The sequence below is a fragment of the Microcebus murinus genome, chromosome 13, assembly GCF_040939455.1.
Source record: "Microcebus murinus isolate Inina chromosome 13, M.murinus_Inina_mat1.0, whole genome shotgun sequence".
NCBI lineage: Eukaryota > Metazoa > Chordata > Mammalia > Primates > Cheirogaleidae > Microcebus > Microcebus murinus.
In genome coordinates, this window is record NC_134116.1 from 47,711,926 (window position 1) to 47,735,057 (window position 23,132).

General features: G+C 33.7%; 1 non-coding gene across 1 annotated transcript; it reads right to left on the reverse strand.

The window, feature by feature from the left end:
* Positions 1-1,955: 1,955 nt before the first annotated feature.
* Positions 1,956-2,030, reverse strand: LOC142875313 (small nucleolar RNA SNORD81). The gene has a single exon (XR_012922702.1). It is a non-coding gene; the product is annotated as a small nucleolar RNA SNORD81 (small nucleolar RNA).
* Positions 2,031-23,132: the final 21,102 nt, after the last annotated feature.

The window sequence follows — 23,132 nt, forward strand, 5'->3', positions numbered from 1 at the left end:
TGAGTGTGAAAAATTGAAGACACAATTGATATGAACTAAGTAGTAGAACTAATTGGTAGTACAATTTGAATTTTGTTTTTGCACTTTATTTCATTTGCCTACAAACTTGTATGAATTTCATGGACTGTAGTTAGATTGTCATAAATGCATAAATGGTTCATGTTTAGAGCCAAACAGCCTTAATGTTTCTCTCAGGTTGAGTAAACTTTAGACAAGTTCAGTCTTGACTCTAGGCCCTAACCTCCCTCCCTATTCTTACAGCATTTACTTTAAAAACAAAGAAACAAACAAACAAAAACACTTTTACATTCTTTCTCTGCATCCTTGAGATGTAAATCTTTTTAATGGTTTTACAACCCAAGAATGTCTTTATCAAGGACCTGGTACTCATCCCATTTGAATTGCAATCCTGAAGAATGATAGCACCTCTATCTCCCTATTGGAAGATAGAGTAGGAGCCTAACTTCAGTAGACACTTTGCTCCAAGTTGTGAAACTATCTCCTGTTACAAATATATAAGAAAATCGTCTTTTCGTTTTGGTAAGGCCAACTAGCAAACATAGATGGCCCAATATCCACCCCTTAATTCTCAGCTTTTAAAAATCCTTCCACTTTTAGTTTCAGTGGAGTTGAGCTCAGATTGACTTCTGGCATCTGGCTCCTCTTTCAATAGCCTTAAATAAAGTCTTCCTTACCTTTTTAATTTTGTCTGGTGCAATTTTTGCTTTGCCATATAAATTTATATGTTTTCATGTCTCATTTTTCATATAAACTTCTATATATTCCTTTGAATATCTTTCTTGAATATAAAGTATAATTTAATGTTCTTTTATTATGTTTTTATTTAATATATGAACTTCCCAAAGATAGGGATAAAATCTAGCATGCCTGTGTAATTGTTTTCTCTGTGCCAACTGTTCTAATGATTATCATACAAGGAAAGAATAACATACCTATAAACTTATTAACTTCAGATAATACATTTTCTTATTGGAAAATTACTATTGAGGAAAATTTTCTATAACCCTAATAATTTTTAAAACTGATACCAGCATGAAACTGTAGATAAGGCTATAGGACAATACAATTTCAAATCATGCTGTCCTTCCCCTTCCCACAATTATAAAAAAATAAAGTAATAAAAGCCATACCTGAAATTTTTGTGAATACTTTTTAAAGTAAAAAATGAAAATAGTCATAGAGATGGATCTTAAAGAATTGAATCTCAGTTCAATTCATTTATACCAAGGATTCAGGAAAGTTTGGCATCTAGAGGACTATAGCTAGATGCTTGCACTTTTACTTCCAAGTGACCAAAAGTCATCTCAAACTGGCTCATGTAATATAAAAAACCAGAAATAGTTATGGCTTAGCTGGATCAAGATGCTGAAATGGTATCATCAGGACATAGTCTCCCTCCCTCTCTTGGTTTTACATCTCTGTCTTGGCTTCAGATTTAGCCAGTCTCTGTCTTCTTATTGGCAAAATACATTTTGAAGCTTATATCCCCTCAAATAAGCAATGGTCCTCCTATCTTCTGTGTCCTAAAATACAATATTAATTTCCTAATTTATTATTCTAGTTAAAGTCCTCAGCTTAATTCTCCTTGGACAGGCTTGGGGCAAAAACAATCCTTGAATGAAGCAACATGACAGGAGAAATGGAATATCTTGCCTAGAATATATGCTTGCTCCTGTGTCCTGGGATCCCCACCTGCCCAAATCACATAAACTTAGAAAGCAAGACAATATTTAGCTTGCACATTACAAGAAATAACAAGTCATGCTGTCAGTTTGCATGATGCTCTAGAAAACTTCATGAGGAGGAAATTCTCTTTGGGAAATGACATAGTAAAGACACTTGAGGTGGGCTCACATCAGTGGACATGCTTCTCAAAGGTACGCATGTTGTCGGGTAAAACTGTTGCTGGTGACATCTATTTATTTATTTTTACACAGATTATCAAATCTTTTATTGTAATCAAGTAATCAGTGAGAGAGTTCAAATTGGAGTGTGATCATCACGTATTGGTGATGTCTGTTTAGAGTTACCGTCTTAAAAACTCCAAAAATTCTTCCTGTAGTATGGGCACTGGATTCCACAATAAATAAAATACAAATATAAAATAAAATCTCTCTCTCTCTTTCTCTCTCTCTCTGTTTCTCAAATATCTGTAGAAACCATGGACATAATTTTTCAACTTGACAAATATTTTCTGTGTTTATATGGTTTTCTAGTCACTCTTATGACCAATAGAATAATAATGATAACAAAATAACAAAATAGATATGGTTGCTGTTTACACAGACTTTGTATGGTTGAGGAGATACAGATAACACACAATTAAAAGATTGAGCAAAACTCTTTTAGTGGGATAGTTAACCTTTTACAGTGTGAGACAATGGAATGTACATAGGATTACTGAAAAAAAATTGGGAATCAGAAGAAATTATATTTAATGTGGATTGGGTTAAGACTTGGCCAAACATTGTATGATTAAGCAAACTCAGAATAAATAAGACATACACACAAAAAAATAAAACAAAAAACATGTCAAACGCTACATTTTAGTCAGCACAACTGTTCATTCATACCTTAATTGCAGGAATTAGAGGGAGAGAAAAGTGATTGCAATTTATGGTTGAGAATGAACCAGCACAACAGTTTGTTTAATTGTTATTTAAAATATACATGAGCCTTGAGATGAGCTGTTATAGACTGGGTAAAATTAAAAATTACTTTGTGTTAAAAGATAATGCTTCCTTATATTGAAACTAAAATCTTTCTCCCTCTCTCTCTTTGTTTCTCACCTTCTCTCCTGCTTATTTTTCTCTCTTCTTGTGTCATATTTCTCTCATTTTTCTCTTTCTATATTTCTCCAAAGGAATTTTACTAGTTGGTGCCTACTATGTGTTATATTCGTCAGCTTTATTATGTTCTGCCAGTCTTCATATCTACTAACAGGATGTGGCCAATACAGCGATTGTTATCATTCAAATAAGTATTGGTAAAGGTGCAGATAAGGCAAATAATTGACAGTAAAAGTCACAGTCTGACACAGAGAAAAAGGAAATAAAATTAAGAGCTCATACGCCACCTTAGGGGGAAAAAAAACATAAGCATGTATTTCTGAGGTTTGAGTTTGAGGTAAACTCTATGGGCTTGAGGCATGTGGAAAATTTATGACATAGGTTCCAGCACCTTAATAACCATTAGTCATGTAAAAGACACTGCCAACCAAATCACAGACAATCAAAACTACAAGTTTGGAAGTAAAACAAGGAAGAGAAATGTCCACTAGCCTCCCTCCAATACACCTTTAAGAACATAGTGCCATGGGAAATGATTAACCCACTTGAAGGAAAAAAGGAGAATAGTAAAATGTCAATACATCGTTATTGTGCTAAATGATGATAATTAATTGAACTCAATACAATTGTCATTATAGTAGATTTTTGAAGGTGATTTTACATATTTACTAGTTTAATACATTATTAAACTTATTTATTAATTTCTCTATAATATTTTTGAAAGGTCAGGAACTTAATTGCAATTGTTCATTCAAATACTGTCTTTCTTCTTTGCTTGATAAAATAGTTGATATGGCTCAGCAACCTTGAAGGGCTCATTTCTTGCCCTACCCATGGCTACTGAAAGAGATAATTTAGTCACCACCTGGAGCCATCCACAGGGAATGAGACCTTTCCTTTTGGGGCCCTGCAGTGGACCAAGGAGTGCTTGGACTGTGAGCTCCCTACCCTCTGGCTGTCCCTGGGTGACTCCAGCAGACTGAGGCAAACCCCAAGGCTGAGAGACATTGATCCAGCTTGGGCATCACATGGGTGTCTTGGGAACAGCATTCTTCTCCCTGGCATGGTCAGGGATGTATTTGCAGGCCCTGGGAGACAGGCCTGCAGGCCAGATTCCATACACCCAGGTCTCAATTGCATTGCCCAGGGGCACAGAAGGGATATTTGTGAACTAGTCAACTGAGGTATCTGTGCCATCAGGGGCGTATCAGAGTGGGTTCTAGCTGCAGCGTACTCGAGGGACAATAGCTCAAAACCAAGATGGTTTTGAGCTCATTTAAACAGACCTTGAAGTAGTCAGATCTCTGTGAATCCCTTTTGTCAGTCAGAATCATCCTGCAACTACAAAAATACTACATATTCTTTTTAATCTTTTCCTTGGTTTTCTTTTATTGCTTTTGATGAGGTAGGTCAACATTTAGCATTTCTTCCTCAAATTACCCAGGCCTCCTACAACATTGAGTTTTAAAATTAATAGAAAGACAACTGCATGTGTTCCAAATCTATCAGACTATAAAAATTATATTTCTATGATGGGTCATAAATATTAGAATTTATTCTATTATATAATATTTCTTTTGATGAATAACAAATTACAAATACAAATAATGAATAGTTCTGGGAACAGCTTTTTTATTACAAGGAAGAAAGGGAATTGTTATATAGTTTTCACTTTGAGTCCATCACACACTTAAAGTATGAAAAGAAAAGATTTTGACCCTGATGAAAATCCCTGACTGGGGATTATAGTTTGCTTTGACAGAGCAAAACATTTTAGCAGATACAATGACATTTGACAGGCATGTCTCAGAACAATTAAAGCTCTAAGAATCACTTCTTATGACCTGCTATATAAAAACTTAAATTTCAACAAAATTATTCTTTACAGAATTTATATGGAAAACTATTATATTTTGGCCTAACTCCTCACTAATATTATTTCATGGAATATATTCAGAAATAAAAACATACCTATATCTGTTCTCCTTCTGCTGCTTGGAACGAAAAAAAAAGATATAAATATACTAATGCCTCTAGTGCTTACTTGGGGCACATCCTAAAATACTTAAGAGCATCATCATTTTAAATGGGATAACTATTAATCTCTCTGGAAATAATATTTTGTAGAGATATCATCATGTCAGTAAATTGTTGTTCCCTTTGTTTTGGTTTCATCTGTCTTCTAAAGCTTGCATGACATAATCCTATGGAGTTTATTATGGTGGGAGAAATTTATTTGTATACTATAGTATTTATGTACTAAAACTGTCTGGAGAGGTAACTAAAAGTATTAGAGACAATCTGACTATTGTTCAGAACATATATACATTTAAGTATTCATTCATGTAAAGATAAAAGTAAATCAAATAATTTTATTAGTAATCCCATGGAATTTATTCTTGTTTTTGAACAGAGATGTGAGAAGAGCAAGGGAAAGCCTGGCAAGGATAGTTAATGTTGTTCAATAATATATTATAATGATATTTCAGGTGTGAGGACATATGTAAATTGAACGAAACAAGTTTAATTCTCTCAATTGAAAATAAAGGAAGAGGTATTACTCGCCTCCTTTTTTCTTTAAAAAAACTTGTAATTGCAAATACTTTCTCCTATTTTTGAAATATGTATAAACCCTCTCATAACCGGGTAGCTTTTTTGGAAACTAGATAGGTCTTTTGTCAGTTTTAGGACCCAGGAGTGTCTTTCTCACTGTCCTGCAGACATCAAAGAAGATAGCACCGTATCTCTCAGTTTCTGTGAAAGGATGGGAGCCTAACTTCAGCGGAAGCCTTGATCCGAGTTGCAGAGCTACCTACCACTTGCCAGAAGGATATGAGATGGTTGATTTTCCTCTGGATGAAGCCAATAAAACACATGGCCACCCCAATTGTCAGGTGAATCTAGGATGAACTACTTGTGACAAATGGTCACAATTCGAGTCTTCTTACTTGAAGACTACTTATTGTTTATCTTCCAGGCATGTGTGTAAAGAGTTGTTTTACTTGGCTGTACAAAAGGGAGAGATTTTTTCCCCCTCTTTGCAATCTCTTAGTGTTGCATGTTACAGTTTAGTTTAATATTTATTCAATAACAAACCTATTTTCCTTGTCTTTTACCTTTTTGGAAATGTTTTCTTGGCTGAAAGTTTTTGTTTTTAATTATACTTTCCTAATATAGGTCATTCTTAACATCTTTGTCTCCCTCCTCCATTATTTGCTTGAGGATCAAGAGGTATGAAGGGATCACTGTGGATAAATATCTTAACTCTAGTTAATATTACAGTTAATTCTGTGAACTTAACATCTACAGAAACAGTACTACAAGGACAGTTATATATCAGAAATAGCTTTTATGGAACCACTGTAATGCAGTTTTGAGTTTGACCTGTAAGGTCTTTAGTCTTTTTTTTAAAGATTTTTTTCGCCCCTATGGAATGGCATGCTGCAATCCAGGTAGACTCATGAACAAGTTACCTTTATCACAATCCAGGCATATTTTTGTCTCATCAACAGGTCATTCTCAGTAGTATTATAGTCTTTTTCACCAGCTTTCAAACTCAAGGAATAATTTCTAGCCAAAGCCAAATGCCTGATGATTTGCAGATACCTTATATATTATGCAAATAATCTATGCAAGATAATTTCCTAACCGCTTCCCAAAAAACAGAGTGATTTTCCCTTAAGAAGTGTATCCTGGATGACTAAAAACTCAATAAAACATTTTAATATTTCAAGACTATTGTCAGATCTAATGCAATCTAAGATTACATGCAGTAAATTAAAAGTCAAATAAGAAACTTGATAACATGGATATTAACATGATCATATAATATTAAAAATAGTATATTCAGTTCTTGGAAACATATTTTGAAGCACATTTTGAAATGAACCTTTATAAACTTTAGTTCTTCCAAAGCAGAACCAATAAGATAGTAAGAAATTCTGAAACTATGTCACATGAAAAATAAATTAACTGTCTTAAAATTAAAATTTTAATCATGTACCATTTACAAATGATATAGAGAATATTAATATGAGTATGTTAAAGGTGTTTTTCTCCTTTCTACAGGTTTTTCAATGCAGTAAATGGATAAGACATGTTCACAAATACCTATGTATAGGTATACCTATGTAGATATATTGTAAAAGGCAAAATAGTCTTGCAATTTCTCCATCAATTACTTTCTCCGTGTTTCAAAAAGATAAAAAGGGGTAGTGGCAGTTTTTCACCTCCTTGTGTGGTTAATCATTTAATTTAATAAATATAACCAGAGATAAAGGAGGTATATTAACTTTAACATCTTCGATGGATGAGACATGACATAATATGGCCCAATACATTCAGATAAAGTTAATGTAAGCTGCAGTAAAAGCAATACCAAAATATAAGTGGCTAAACAAAATTAAAGTTTAGGCCGGGCGCGGTGGCTCACGCTTGTAATCCTAGCACTCTGGGAGGCCGAGGCGGGCGGATTGCTCAAGGTCAGGAGTTCAAAACCAGCCTGAGCGAGACCCCGTCTCTACTATAAAAAATAGAAAGAAATTAATTGGCCAACTAATATATATATATATATAAAATTAGCCGGGCATGGTGGCTCGTGCCTGTAGTCCCAGCAACTCGGGAGGCTGAGACAGAAGGATTGCTTAAGCCCAGGAGTTTGAGGTTGCTGTGAGCTAGGCTGACGCCACGGCACTCACTCTAGCCTAGGCAAGAAAGCGAGACTCTGTCTCAAAAAAAAAAAATAAAAAAAAAAATTAAAGTTTATTTCTTATTAACATTGAAATTTTTGGATTTTTAACAGACTTAACTGGAAACTTATTCCTTGTGTGGCACTTCACCATCCATCTCTTTGAAAGAAGATATCACTCATAACTTACTTGAACTAAATGTATATCAAAGTTTGAAATTGTTTCCCAAAATGTTTCTATTATTTAAAATATAGGTTATAATTATTAAAATAAAGCACTAGTGACTCTATATTCCTGAATATTTTAATATATTATAAAGCATCATATATAAAATAACAAGTACAATACCCAAACCATAGCTGTTATAAATGATTAACTCATTACTATTTAAATCAAGACTGAAATAGTACTCACATCAATTAGTTTAAAAATTCATTGAAAATGAATTTTTCCAGAAACTATTTTCTAAAATCAAATTTTTCTAATTCATGTTTAATATTTCATAGAAATTAAAGGTTTTATTCAGTCTGAGAATATGGGGAATAAACCAAACTCAGTTTTCCCTAAACTCTCATTCAACAATCATAATTAGCACAGAAGACTTCTGTGCCTGAATATGGAGGGAGGTTCCCCTACACACCAAACAAGCAAGCAATTCTGCAGTGGAAACATGCTGTGTGCCCTCTAATTGAATTCTGATGCAATCTGTCTAGAGATAGTGTCAGATTTTACAGGTTAAAAGCTCAGTCCCCAATATTTCCCCCACTACTTCCAACGCTAATCATAAATGCCAGGTTATTTTGTCTTTGCAAACAGGTTCAAAATTGGGGTTTCCACACCCCCTTTCTTGGGTTTGATTAATTTATTAGAGTGGCTCACAGAACTTGGAAACTCATTTACCAGCTTATTACAAAGGATATTATATTTTAAGGGATCCAGATGAAGAGATGCATAGAATAAAGCATGGGAGAATGGGTGCAGATCTCCCATGTCTTCCTCAGGTGTGCCACTCTCCACTTGTTCAGCTATCAGAAGCTCTCTGAATTCTGTCCTCTAGGATCTAAACATTATAACAAGGGCTATTGGAATTATGAACCAGGGACTGTGGATGAAAACCAGTCTCTTTTCTCTCTCTGTCTCTCACTCTCTCTCTCGACCTATGTATCATATCATCTATCTAGATAGATACATAGATAACATCATACTCAAACATCATTATATTATTTGATTTTAAACTAAATTTGAAGTTATTTTACTTAATCTAGTTATCGAAAGAAAAGTTTTATTTTTTTTAAAACAACTTGTTAAATGTTGGAGTGCCTGTGCTTTTATGTTCCTTTATTTTCTGTCAACCAGAAAGTTAGAAGCAGTCATTTAATGAGAACATTATTCACTAAACCCTTTAGGTTCTCACTGGCTACATTTGTATCAGCTTTAACTTGAGTTTGTTTTCTAACCATCTCATCTCCCATGGGCTATAACTTCTAGCCCATTATGAAGATTGCTTCTGCCCTTGCTGATCTAATACTCATTTACGTTATCCATGATTCAGCTTGGCTTAATTTTGCTAGCAAAAACTTACAAGGACAAATTTGTAACTAAGGCCCAAATACGTATACTCTGTGGAAGGAATACAATCCATTTATACATAAATGAATTTCAATATTAAGAGATTGGCCTATATAAAAAAATTAAAACTTGAAACTGCTTGACTGAATAAAATATTTAAAAGTTGAGAGCCCATTAAGTAATCAATGTATTCATTTCTCACACTTCATCACTGTGAGAGTCAGAACAATTGATTCAATATGAGAAAAATGCTCCTAGCTCAAATTTGCCTTGGATTCATTCTGCCTCACACTTTATGGATGAAAATTGCTAAATACTCCTGTGGGTGGGTTTGAGGGAGCTGTATCGAAATGAAATCTTTATTAATAATGGCAAAAGAGAAAGGAAGGATAAGTGACCAGATAATACAATAGCATGGCTACTTACACAAAATTTAGATTATTATTTTATCTAGTGTGTCATTCTAAGACTCTAATGCACCAAACTCATTAAAGATAATAGAGCAATGCTTTGGAATCAGTATGATTTTTTTTTTTTGTACTAGGTTCAATCAAGTTCATTAATGTGTCATGAAGAACAATCTAATAATCAGTTAAATAATAAAGTATAAGAGACTCTTAGAACAAACACATTTGCATGACAGCACAGCATGGGAGTGAGGGGAAACTTTTCCCTTGCTTCAGAAGTTTCTCTGAAAGATCAACTCACAACAAGGCAGATTAATAAGAGAAAGAGATGTATTTATTATACCATTCATACAGAGAGAATCATGGAGTGATGACCCAGTATCCTGATGAGGTTGAGAAGTTTATGTATCCTCATTTTAGAGGGGAGGAGGAGATGAGGAATATAGGTAATTTTGTTGAGTGGCAATAAATGGTTAATAGGGAGGATCAATAGATTCTTGGAAGGATGAGTGGATGGAAAATCAGATGGACCTGTAAATGATTCTCTTTGGAAATTAAATTAACCTGAGAGATAAGTATTATATTTAAAATGATTGTGGCCTGGTCTGGTTGCATTCTTGTTACTAAAAGTTCAGTATTTGTTCTCCAGGCCGAAGAATGAAGACTGAAGGCAAATGGTTTGAGGAAAAGGAAAGAGAAGTTTATTAATTTGCCGGCAAGTGAGGAAGGTGGTGAACTAGCATCTCAAAAACTACATCTTGTTTTTAAATAGAAATACAGGGATTTTTAAAAGGGAGATTTTTGGTGGTTGGGCTCAGATCTACAGGACCAGTGTCACATGTTATGGCTTCAGGCTATTGTTGTTTTGGTTGACCTCATCTCCAGTGATGATCTCAGGACCCTGTCTGGACTCAACAATTTCTTACATAACCACGTTGCAATTATAAAAATGGCATTAATAGTCACCTAATATTATTAACTATTCTACAGACTCTTTTTTCGTATTTCCCAATGGTCTCATTAGTGTCCTTTATAACAAAACTAACAAACAAACAACCTCTCTCCCCCCAAAAAACCCACTCAAATAAACCCTGTATTCAAAAAACCCTGAAAAACATATTGTATCCAGCCATTTCGTCTCTTTATTTTCTTTCAATCTGGGAAAATCCCACACTCTCATTTTGTTTACCAACTTTTATCTTTTTCGTTTAGCATAGGTCATTATTTTATAAAATGTTCCACATTGTGTCAGTTGATCACTTCCTCATGATTTTATTAAAGTTATGCATTTTTTGGCAAGCGTATGGCAGAAGTGATGCTGCATTCTGTTTAGTGGTTTTATATTAGGGAGGTCTTGATGTTGTTTTGCCTTATTACTGGATGTTAGCTTTGATTACTTGATTAGTGTCATTTATGCCAATTTTCTCCACTACAGAGTTATTCTTTCTTTTCTGTGTAATTAAAATTATATTACAGGTGACACTTTATGAGTATGTATGTTATCACATACCAAACTTTTACTCACTCAATTCAACATCCATTGATGATACTTGTCTATATTTTCCAAATACTCATCTTTAAAATTGATCATCTCTTCCACATTATCAATTGACATTAAATTAATTTTTTTCTTAAAAATATTCAAATTTATTGATGGTTTGAAAAGCCATGACATATTTTTGTTGTGGTTTTACAGTTTAATTGACACACATCTTTTTATGACAGGTCATATATTTGTCAATTTATAAATAAATAAATAAAAATACAAATCATTTTACATATGATTGCTTATTAATTGTGTACCCAAATTTGTGCCAAATGTAATACAGATTCTGGCCTGCTAAGTGTGGCTTCTGATCAAGAGAACGGGCCATTTCAATTCAAACAACAGTGCTGAGGTACAATAAACCAACCTATACATTTCAATCAATCAATAGGTCAATACATCCATAATTCAATAAATCAATGCATTAAAGATCTCAAAGAAGCACAAGCCTATTTTATAATTAATCTGCCAAATGAAATTGGCTCAAAGAATATAAGTTTATGAAGTTAATAATTAATTAGTTAATCCAACTACATGTCATCCAATATATCTGGGCAGCATTAATAATCAAATTCAGATTAAACAAGTGATTCGTGAATATATAAAAACATAAAACTCAGAAATAGTCATTAACTAGGCCAATTTTCTTCGGGGAAGATCACTAGGTTCTTTTATTTCAATGGGACACAATATACTTTGTACAAAGATTATTATTTGAATGTCAAAATTGCTTTGAAACTGTCGAAAGCTGTACTTACAGTGCAGCTTTCAGTAAGTACCCATGGCATTTGCTCTATTAAATATTTTAGAGCTGTGTCATTGTCATGCATTAGCACTTAACTATATATTTGAGAAGTGAAGAATGAAAAGCAATCATAAGTAGCTAAGCACATGTAAAGTGTTTTAATAATCTTAAAATTCGATCCCTTTGCATTTATAAAAAATCACATGCATACAATTCTGGTTTGGAGTAACGTTTAACTGTAATCAATAATGTTGCATCAGAAATCACTTGAGATAGAACACTTTGGAAATTATACATCTCTGAAGAACCTTATATAATTAAACTTTTATAGAATGGACACTTCAAAAATGCTAAGAACCATTTGTTCATAAATGAATAATGTACTGAGTTAGTCTCATGTCTTTGAAATGATTCATTATTCTATATAAATAAGGTTACTCTAACATAAATGTGACAATTTAGATTTTCCAAAATTTAGATTTTATCTTCTTAAGGTAAAATATCAGTAGAAGTCAAACTGTTTAATCCTTACCCTTCTAAAACTTATGCAGCTGTAAAATTTTAGAGTAAATCCCTAACAAGGGAAGTTAGGCTATTTTGTATTAAAACTTTAAGATAAAATAAGAATTAAGTTTGTTCAACCAGGACCTAAAGTGTTCATTCTAGAAAAAGAAAATCACTTTGAGGGTGTTACTATAGTTCTGATTAGTTTTCTTTCAAATCTATAGTTAATAAGTTTTAATAATTCTCCACATAATTTTTCTTTCTTCTCATTCTAAGAGCAATGTGCTTTTTAACCCTTTTACTCTCAATCCTTATTTTCCAAATACCCTCCATGCTTATATAGAACTATTATGTTTGTTAAGAAAAGATTTACTTTTTAATATAAGATGATTTCTTTATATTAAATATAGAAAAGCATTAATATTGATAATATTATTCAATCATTTTATGTTTTTAATGTATTTCTGTGTAATTTTTTCTTTGTTTTTATTTCAGAGTATTATGGGGGTACAAACTCTTTGGTTACATAAATTGCCTTTGCACCTCCTGAGTCAAAGCTACAAGAGTGCCCTTCCCCAGACAACGCATAGCGCACCCATTAGGAGTGAGTATAACCATCCCCTTTCTCCCTCTCCCACCTGCCCAACACCCTATGAATGTTGCTTCCACATGTGCGCATAAATTTTGATCGATTAGTACCAGTTTAATGGTGAGCACTTCTGGTGTTTGTTTTTCTATTCTTGTGATACTTCACTTAGGAGAATGGGCTCCAGCTCCATTCAGGTTAATACAGGAGGTGTTATTTCCCCATTTATTTTATGGCTGAGCAGTACTCCATAGTATACATATGCTACATTTTATTAATCCACTCATGTATTGATGGGCACTTGGGTTGTTTCTACATCTTTGTAATTGTGAATTGTGTTGCTATAAACATTCAAATGTAGATGTCTTCTTATTAAGACAAAAATAAAGGCAACTTATGATTTTAATTCAATAACTCATTTAGCATATGATCAACTTTAAATAAATCTTATAAAATAAATGCATATCCATACATAACACAACTAACAAAAATTCCCATATAGCCTTAGTAGCAAGAATCAACCACCTATTTTAATGTGTTCTTTCATTCTACTTTGATAGATAATAATATTATATTCTATAAAATGTTCTAATTTAATTCAATTTATATTTATATGTAAATATACTCACAAAACATAATTTTCTAAGAGTTATTGATACTTTTAGATACAAAAAGATAAAAGACAGTATTATTTATTGACATCAATCTGCTTAATTACAAAGAGGACAAGTGATTTTAATAAACAAATTATTACAATTGAGTTAATACTATATAAAAAGTTACAAATTAATAAAAATTTTGTATTCATTTTTACTTATTATCAATTGAAGCACTGATTAATATTATGATCTCTGGATTGAGAAGGAAGAACTTCTACTTCCCAATTTACTTATCTCTAAAATTGAAAAGTGACAATTAATTTAATGAAAGTATGCAATGTTTCTATCATGAATTTAATAAAATATAGCTATTAAAATCATTCTTCTTATTGTGAACATATCTAAGTTCTGAAACTTTTCACATTTAATCAGTCTTGCAAAAGTCTGTATCTCTGCCAGCATGACAGGATACTTGACATAGATGATATAGGAAACCTATGGAAAGAAAGTAGACAAGAGAGAGCTTTGGATTGGAACTTAGATAGAATAAATTCCAGACTTGTCTCTGGCCTTAAATTTAGTTGCTATTTGGGCAAGTTAAGTAACTTCTGCCTCAAGATCTTCATCTGTGAACTATGAGGTAGAAATGAAAGTTAGAAAAATGATATCAAAATATATGGCTTCAAAATTCTCAATTCCCTGAGCCCCTCTTCACTTGAGGAAGAGGCTAAAGCTCATTAAGAGTGTTTTGATGTCTACCCTTGAAATAAGGCAGAGATCAAACTGAGACCTTCCTAGCCAGTATTTATCAAAGCAGAACTCTGACTTCTCTTAAAGAATTGTTCTCAATAAGATATGCTCTCAGCCAGAAAGAGAACAGTCCCATTTGTCTTTTTCTTTAACTTCTTCATGGTCACTAGTTTGTAACACTTCACCCCCTGGAGAAATAACTGCCTGCTTCCTGTCAGTCTCATTAATACTCCCTTCAGTGAACTCCTGGCTGATGCCCAGCGAGGGTGCTTTTCTTCAAGTGGAGCCTGGCAATAATGATAGAGATAATGGATTAGACTTGGGTTATATTTTTATCCATCTGGTTTCACAGCAAAGTTGAACAGCAAGCTTGTAGGCCATATGCTATAATCAAGTCCTGCTTTGAAGAGGAGTGTAAAACTAGACACATTAGATCATTGTCTCTTCTTCACATTATTCAGATACACCTTTAATAATAGTCTTTAAGTTATTCCTATAGTAATTATTTTTAATAATTTGTACATATTCTATATTTCCTTTTTTTATATTTTTAAAATAATGAATGTTTCCTTTTTGAGTGCTATTTTCCAAATGGATTTTATAAATATGCTCTACTGTTATAGTGACAATTCATAGCAAATCTACAGATAATAAGCAAATCAAATATTGAGGAAAACCCATCATAAATAGGTAAATTCATTCATTCTAATTTGTTATGAGTCACCTAACAGAGAATCATCTTTCTGTGCTTTTGGAAAATATATGATTAGTAGCATAGAATGAAAATTCCAGCATACCACGATTACTTCTAGGAAAAAGATATCATTGGTGTACATTCAAGAAGATTGTTTTAATTGAAAATCTTTATTTGGAAAATTGGTATGTAAAATTATACATAATTGTAAATAAACAAAGTGATTTATTTGCATTTAGTCAATTTACATAGCATGTTTAGAAAATTAAAAGCTAGATTTATATAAAAGGTGCACTTGCTTAATGAATCTCAAAATACCACCTATTCGTTTTCCACAGAAAGGCCAAACTACAACTTATTCATTAAAATATTTTTAACCAATTTAAATATTTGACAGAGATATGGACACTTAACTTAATAAAAGTGGTATTATTCACAACCATCCCTTAAAATACAAACACATTAAAAATAGCGACAGTTTATATCAAACTGCTGGAAAAATATTTGATATTTATGTTTATTCTTTACAATTAATATGCACATGTGAGAAGCTTGTTCTTGTGACCTCATCAAGTAAATAATTCTGACATTTTAAAGAATAAGAAAATGTTTTATTTCTATAGTGCAAAGTATTTAATTAGCCATCAAAAGTATGTTTGCTATCTGTTTCTGCTTTATAAACTAGAGTAGAACTTATGTTTGCCAGATGACCTACTGTTTAGCTGATTCATGAATGTGTTTTATAATTAAAAGGTCAGAGCTATCCATTAAACTTATTAACATAAGGCAAAATGCTTTTAATCAAAACTGCTTTCATTTTAACTTCATTACTTCATGTCATGAGTGCTAAACAAAGAGAAAGATTTTAATATATTAAAAACATAATGACACTGCTAAAACTGAGTTACAGTTATCAAAAATTGGAAGGAGACACTATTTTATTTCTTAGAGAATAATTAAGGTAAATTGTTTTGCCATGTTAGTGAATTGTTGCATTTGCTCTGTTTCAGAAGAAAGTCCCAAATCACTTTGATTAGTCCTTCCTTGTTCAAGAGGCAAGATTTTTCTTCATTGCATATTTACTAACTTTTTTTTAGGGAATATTGACAAGGATCTCAAGATTTTTCTGAAAACTGTGATTCTTATTCAAGGCAGTGTAGGGGAGAAAAAGTAATAATATCTTTTCCTCAGCCATGGCAGGTTTCACAGTGGAGACCCCGAAAACAAGGACAGATTAACAAGAGAAAAGCCTATAAATTTATTTAAAATAGGTTTATAGGAGCCTTCAGAAATGAAGACCCAAAGAAACATGAAAAACTGTGTATTATTATGCTTATGTTGGTGAAAAGTAGACAGTTATGTGGCAGTATGATTGGACAAAAGTGGATATGAACTACTTGTAATAAACTAGGGGAACTTAGCAAGGCTTGTTTATTCAGATTCTTCTTTGTGTCTCTATGTCTTCATTCTTTTTCTCTAGGTATAGAAAGGACACCTGTCACATGAGGGCCTTCAAGGGAAAAGGGAGGGAGAAGGTCAGAGAGTGACTTTCTCAGGTTTTATGACCTTCCTCTGGTAAGGAAGGTGAGAATGGCCGTAGTGGTTCTGCTGTTTTCTCAATTTCCATGGTGCCATATTTTGGGGTAGCCTTTCCCATACCCTATCAGCAGCTTGGTTGTGGTTATCAGCCATTTCTCATCCTTCCAGATTGAAGATTTTTTTCATTCCCTTTCTCAAGAACCCAGCACCTCCATTTCTTTTATTTCAGCCAAAATTTCCCCTTTAACTCTTTATTCCTGACCCCCGGTTATCAATCTTACTTAGTTCTGGGGAGAATTTTTAAAAGAAACAAAAAACAAACCTGGCTTAACAAGCATATATCTAGATCTTTCTTAGATTATGGCTGCCTAAAATCAACACTTCTGCTCTAGTGACAAAGGCAGAGGTACCAGCCCATAAGCACACTCAGATCTCCTGCTATCTTTAGACCCACATGTGCTTCAATTAGTGACCCAATAGTGTCTTTGGACAAAGAAAAGTGTGTCTTTTCCCTGAATAAATGCAACACAATATTGTGATGTATGAATTAATGAGCAAAGAATGGCTTGGATTGACCTAGCATCTTTGTGCAGTGCCCAAACTGCACAAATATAAGAACCTTTAAGTGCCAGAGGGAGAGAAACATGCGCATGTTTAAGGTACTTTGGGATAAAATCTTGTTGCATTAATATGGCAGACATACAAGATGCTTTAAATAAATTATACTTAAGACTCACAATAATGCTATAAAAATATTATTGTTATTATCTTATAGATGGAGACAGTGAAATTCACAGAATTTAAGAATCTGTACACATTTGCTCGTGTGGTAACAACTTATTGGTGCCTATCTTTTTCATTGGATTGAGAGCTTCTACAGAAGGTTTCTTATTGACCTTTGTATTTATTCTCTTCTTCAATATATGATTAATGCCCAATTGGTATTTTTAAATTAAATTATTAAATGTGAATTATACTTTCTTACATTTTAAAAATGGATGTTTTGTTCCAGATTATAATTAAAGTGTTCCTTCTTTTGTATTTCCTATTTTTCAAGTATCATTAATTCTATAATTATAGAGAATATTTAAATATTCCTTTTAGTTACTAATGAAGATATGCAGATCGTTTTTAAATGCAAATTAGGAACATATAATAGGGATATTCACAGCTGCTTTTGTCATTTCTGAAAAATGCTGGTATTGTGCTTCCACACGATTTAAATCTATGTAGTAACATTTACATTGTTTTCTTTTTCTGAAAGGTGTGAATGTTTAATATAACTTAAACATTCATAGTGTACTATATAGCAATTAACTTCTTTTCTCTAGTTAGAACTTTCATGTTTTCCAAATTGAAATTAACAATGGTTTTATTTCTCAGTGACAATTTAGACTGGAATATGGTCTTATTCCTCACACCTATATTATAATTTCACAACAGATTATGGATCACACAAAAAACACAGTTACAGTAAGCATTTGAATATTAGTTCTCTATCAGAGAAAACCAACACATTTTGAAAATTGTATAATAAAAAGCTGAATTATTTTACATACTCACTAGTTAGGTGAATATATTTTCACATTTTGCAGGCCTTTAGTTTTCTCTTTTGGATTTGAGGAGTTACAGAGCTTGAAGAAATATTTAATTCATCAGATTCTTTAACAGTTTTTTAGAAGTTCAAATTGAATCATTCTTTTAGCTGTTTAGAGTTCAAATTGTATTTAGATTTCTTTATACTTCTTGTTTTTATACATTTATTTTGAAAAATGATGGTAAATAAGATTCAAATAAGGCATCAGGAACACTCATACACTGCTCTTGGGACTGCAAACTAGTGCAACCTCTGTGGAAAGCAATATGGAGATACCTCAAAGTAAATCTACCATTTGATCCAGCAATCCCATTATTGAGCATCTAACCAAAAGAACAAAAGACATTCTATAAAAAAGATATCTGCACTCAAAAGTTTATAATGGCACAATTCACAATTGCAAAGATGTGGAAACAACCTAAGTGCCCACCAATACAACAGTGGAGTAGTAAAATGTGGTATATGTATACCATGGAGTACTATTCAGCTACAAGAAACAATGGTGATATAGCACCTTTTATATTATCCTGGATAGAGCTGGAACCCATTCTACTAAGTGAAGTATCCCAAGAATGGAAAAATAAGTACCACATGTACTCAGCATAAAATTGGTTTTAATTGATCAACACCTAAGTGCACATATAGGAATAACATTCACTGGGTGTCGGGCAGATAGGAGGGCAGAAGAGGTGATGGGTATATACATACATAATGAGTGCAATGCTTACCGTCTGGGGGATGGACACGTTTGAAGCTCTGACTGGGGCGGGGTGTGGGGAGGGTAAGGGCAATATACATAACCTAAACATTTGTACCCCCCTAATATGTTTAAATTTTAAAAAAGATTCAAATAACGAAGTTAAATTTATGAATGACATGGGGTAAATCATGCTTAGCTGAACTCTGGGGCCATTTTTAAAAAGCAACAATAAGAAGTGGAAAAAAAAGTTCTATTAAAAGTCTCTTAAAAAGGAATAGTAGCCCACATCTGAAAATGACTGGAAACCTAGTCTTTTGTACTGCTTTCATAGAAATATTCTGGAATTTAAAAAATGAAATACTTAAAAATATTTAAATTTTACTTATCTCTTTGAAATTATTGAGGGACTAAACTAAATTTCAAAATTACAATTAAATATGATAATATTTTGAGCAATTTTGAGATTTATCTGTCTTTTTCCTATAAACAGACTCTATTGTGTTAAAAACATAAAATAAAATAGGCTTTTGTGTATACATGGTATGTATATATTTATATGTTCTATGAAATGTAAATCATACATGTCAAGGAATTTATTATTTTTATGGATACATATTCTTGAATGTGTTTTCAAAAATGTCTTTTTATTCACATGCACACACATATAGCTTCAATAAATTCTTAATATATTTGTAGTCACAAGTGACTTTATTGCATGACTTCTTCACCTATAAAAATAGAATTGTGGAAGAATTTCTAAATGCAGCTATTTGAAACATATGTGGTTATCAGAGTACAATAATTTCTTAGCATACTGTTCACATACTGTTCACAATATATAAACCAGGAAAAGTTAATTGCTTTTATAGTAGAAACAAAGATTAATTATTCTTGAATAAAATCATTTCTGTAAGAAATAGATTATATTTTAAATCATTACTGTTATTACATTTTTTTTCTGGTGGATTTTATAATCTATATTATCATCATAATTTCCTTGTAAATATTTTTATTTTTGTTAACAGGTTTTCATCTAATAATTTTGTGCATTTCTGTCAGATAATCTCACAAGAAAAAATAAAATAACCATGTCATTGTTTATAGCGAGATTATATTAAAAGAAAATCTACATTGCTAAAGTAAAACAAAAAAACAAATAATCATTTAAATAACTTAAAATTACAATAATATGCTTCCATACTTTTATTGCACAGGTGTGTCTTTAAAATACCTGATGTCAGGTAAGTACATGTGGTACATATGGAGAAGATGACAGATGATAAATACCTCCAGCCAGACTATCTCTGCAAGAAGGAAAAATTTTAGATGAAAGTGAAAAAAAGAAACAGGCAGACAAACAGATCAGTTAAAGGTCAGAAAGAAGGGTGCCTAAATCTACAGAAGACTCCGTGGGAAGAGGTTTTGGAGCAGAACTGCAAGGAGAAAGGCATTGACAGGATTATGCTCTGAGAGGCTTGTAGACCAGTGACAAGCATAGGTGGAGCAGTTAAAATTCCCCTCCCTTGTATCTCAGACTGTTCGTGGACTCCTAAGCTGCTGGAGAGACCTGCTGACATCAACCCAGAGATTGCTGCCACCAATGTGCAGAGAACTTCTTACAGACTCAGCATGGGGCTATCAGCTACCTTGGGGCACCTTCTGCCCCACAGACTTGAGTCAATCAGCAGGTGCCATATTGCTTCATTCTCCTCTTCCACTCCCCTACCCATGGCTACTGAGAGAGATAATTTAGTCACCACCTGGAGCCATCCACAGGGAATGAGACCTTTCCTTTTGGGGCCCTGCAGTGGACCAAGGAGTGCTTGGACTGTGAGCTCCCTACCCTCTGGCTGTCCCTGGGTGACTCCAGCAGACTGAGGCAAACCCCAAGGCTGAGAGACATTGATCCAGCTTGGGCACCACATGGGTGTCTTGGGAACAGCATTCTTCTCCCTGGCATGGTCAGGGATGTATTTGCAGGCCCTGGGAGACAGGCCTGCAGGCGAGATTCCATACACCCAGGTCTCAATTGCATTGCCCAGGGGCACAGAAGGGATATTTGTGAACTAGTCAACTGAGGTATCTGTGCCATCAGGGGCATATCAGAGTGGGTTCTAGCTGCAGCGTACTTGAGGGACAACACTCTCTCCATGGGAGGGGCCGTGTTCCTGGGGAGGGAAGCTCTGGGCTCACATCACAGTCAGGGGGAGCTCAGCTGGCTTGAAGTCCTGCCTGCTGGCAGAGGTCTGAGAAAACCACATGAAAGGGGAAGGTGGAAAGGAGTGATGCCTTCTGCAGACTACCAGACTGCAGGTCTCAGCAGACAGCTCCACCTCCACATGCAGACTTTCTGATTGAGTGAGGCCATTTCAGCCCTTCCTCCTCCAGCTACTTTGCTCAGAGACAGGGAACAGACTTTTGACCCCAGCTTAAAAGGATTTACGAAGCTTGAGGGAAGGCTCACTCAATCCAGTCCCACTCCCCATCTGCCCCTGCTGAAGTGGAGAATAAGGACACATCTGGAAGAACTAGGGCCCCACCCATCACCCAAGGCAATAGAGTAACTTTCCAGAGGAAAGAGAGCTGGTTACAGGATCCTAAAACAACATTACAGCTTGCTCCTCTGGGCAAGCACCACTTACAGACAGGGAGGTCAATTTGAAGCTCTTTTATTGCTTTGTTGACTCATCATATGGGGTATGGTTGATTCTCACCCACAAGCACCACCTACTGGCTCACACTAAACTAGGCACGTCAATATCTAAATAAAAATCCAAAGATAAGAAGCAAAAGCTTCTCCAAATGGGAAAGAATCAGCAAAGAACTCTGGAAGTATGAAAAATCAAACTGCAAGGATGCCCACAAATGAGAACACCAGCTCTCTAGCAATGGCTACCAACCAGATTCAGTACACTGAAATGATAGAAGAATTTCCAACATGGACTGTAAGAAAAGGGAATGATATGCAAGAGAAAATGTATACTCAACACAAAGAAACCACACACACACACACACACACACACACACACACACACACACACACACACAAATCCAGGACTTGGAAGAAAAATTCACTAAAGAAAGTGAAATATTAAAGAAAAATCAAACATAACTTCTGGAAATGAAGAATTTATTCAAGGAATTACAAAACACACTGTAAGGCCTTAAGAATAGGGTAGATCAAACAGAAGAAAGAATCTCAGGGATTGAAGATAACAACTTTTAATTACACAAGTCAGTCACAGAGATACAGCAGAGAAACAAGAGAAAAGAGCAAAGCCTATAAGAAATGTAGAAGCCTAACATGAGAATTATAAGCATCCATGAGGGTGAAGAAGGGAATACTCAGGGTTGGATGGATAAAATATTTGTGGACATAATAGAGGACAATTTCCTTGGTCTTGCTAAAAATCTAGATATCCAGGTACAAGAAGCTCAAAAGACTCCTGGGACATTCATTGCAAACAGGAAGACATAGCATAGTCATCAAACTGGTGAAAATAAACACTTTGCTAACCTAAATTTGTTCTGGTTTCTGTGCTGCATTTTCCTAATGCTAATTTGGGAAATATATGTGTAAACCCAACAGAGAAACTCTACATAGGTTATTAAGTAATGCTGCTCCAATAATATCCTCTTTTCATTAATGTATTATCAACAGCTGCTCTACAAAAAGAAAAAAAAAAGATTTTTCTTGAATCACCATTATTTCTCCCATTGTTGAATAAAATTTCTTTTATAAATACTACATCCCTTGAAAAATTTTACTATATATTTCTCACTCATTTCATAATCACATTTTTGAAGGTACTTTTTATTTTGGCCAGGAATGAGTAATATAGCTGCAATTACACTTACAATATAAACAACAAAAAACAAATAATGAAAAAGTATTTTCAAAAAACTACCATGGTCCCTGAGGAAAGGAAAATAAATGAGGTGAAAAATATCATTTCCTAGGGTTTCAGCATAGATCCAATTCTAAGACTATGATTCAGGATGGGTTCTCAAACAGAGCCCAGATATCTGGCTCAGTTGAATAGAGATATATTGAAGTGTTGGATATCAAAGTGGCTAGAAAATTCCAGTGTAGATCATATGATAGAAATAATCTACATGTAGATAAAGCTCAGGAAACCATAGTAAGGTTCTTCTTAAGACTTAAATATTAATAACAACAAACTACACATCTATAGGATAAAAACCTATGTGATTAGGAAAATTTAACTTCCAACAACTTCTTCAGATAGAAGTAGAATGATGCCAGATAGAAAACTGGAGCCACAGAAGAGAATCAAGAAAGACCCAAATAGGAAATATATGGATCATTCAAATGCTCAAAGGTGGTAAACACCGGCTATTATCTCCCTTTTCTCATCTTCTACTCACTTCTCAATG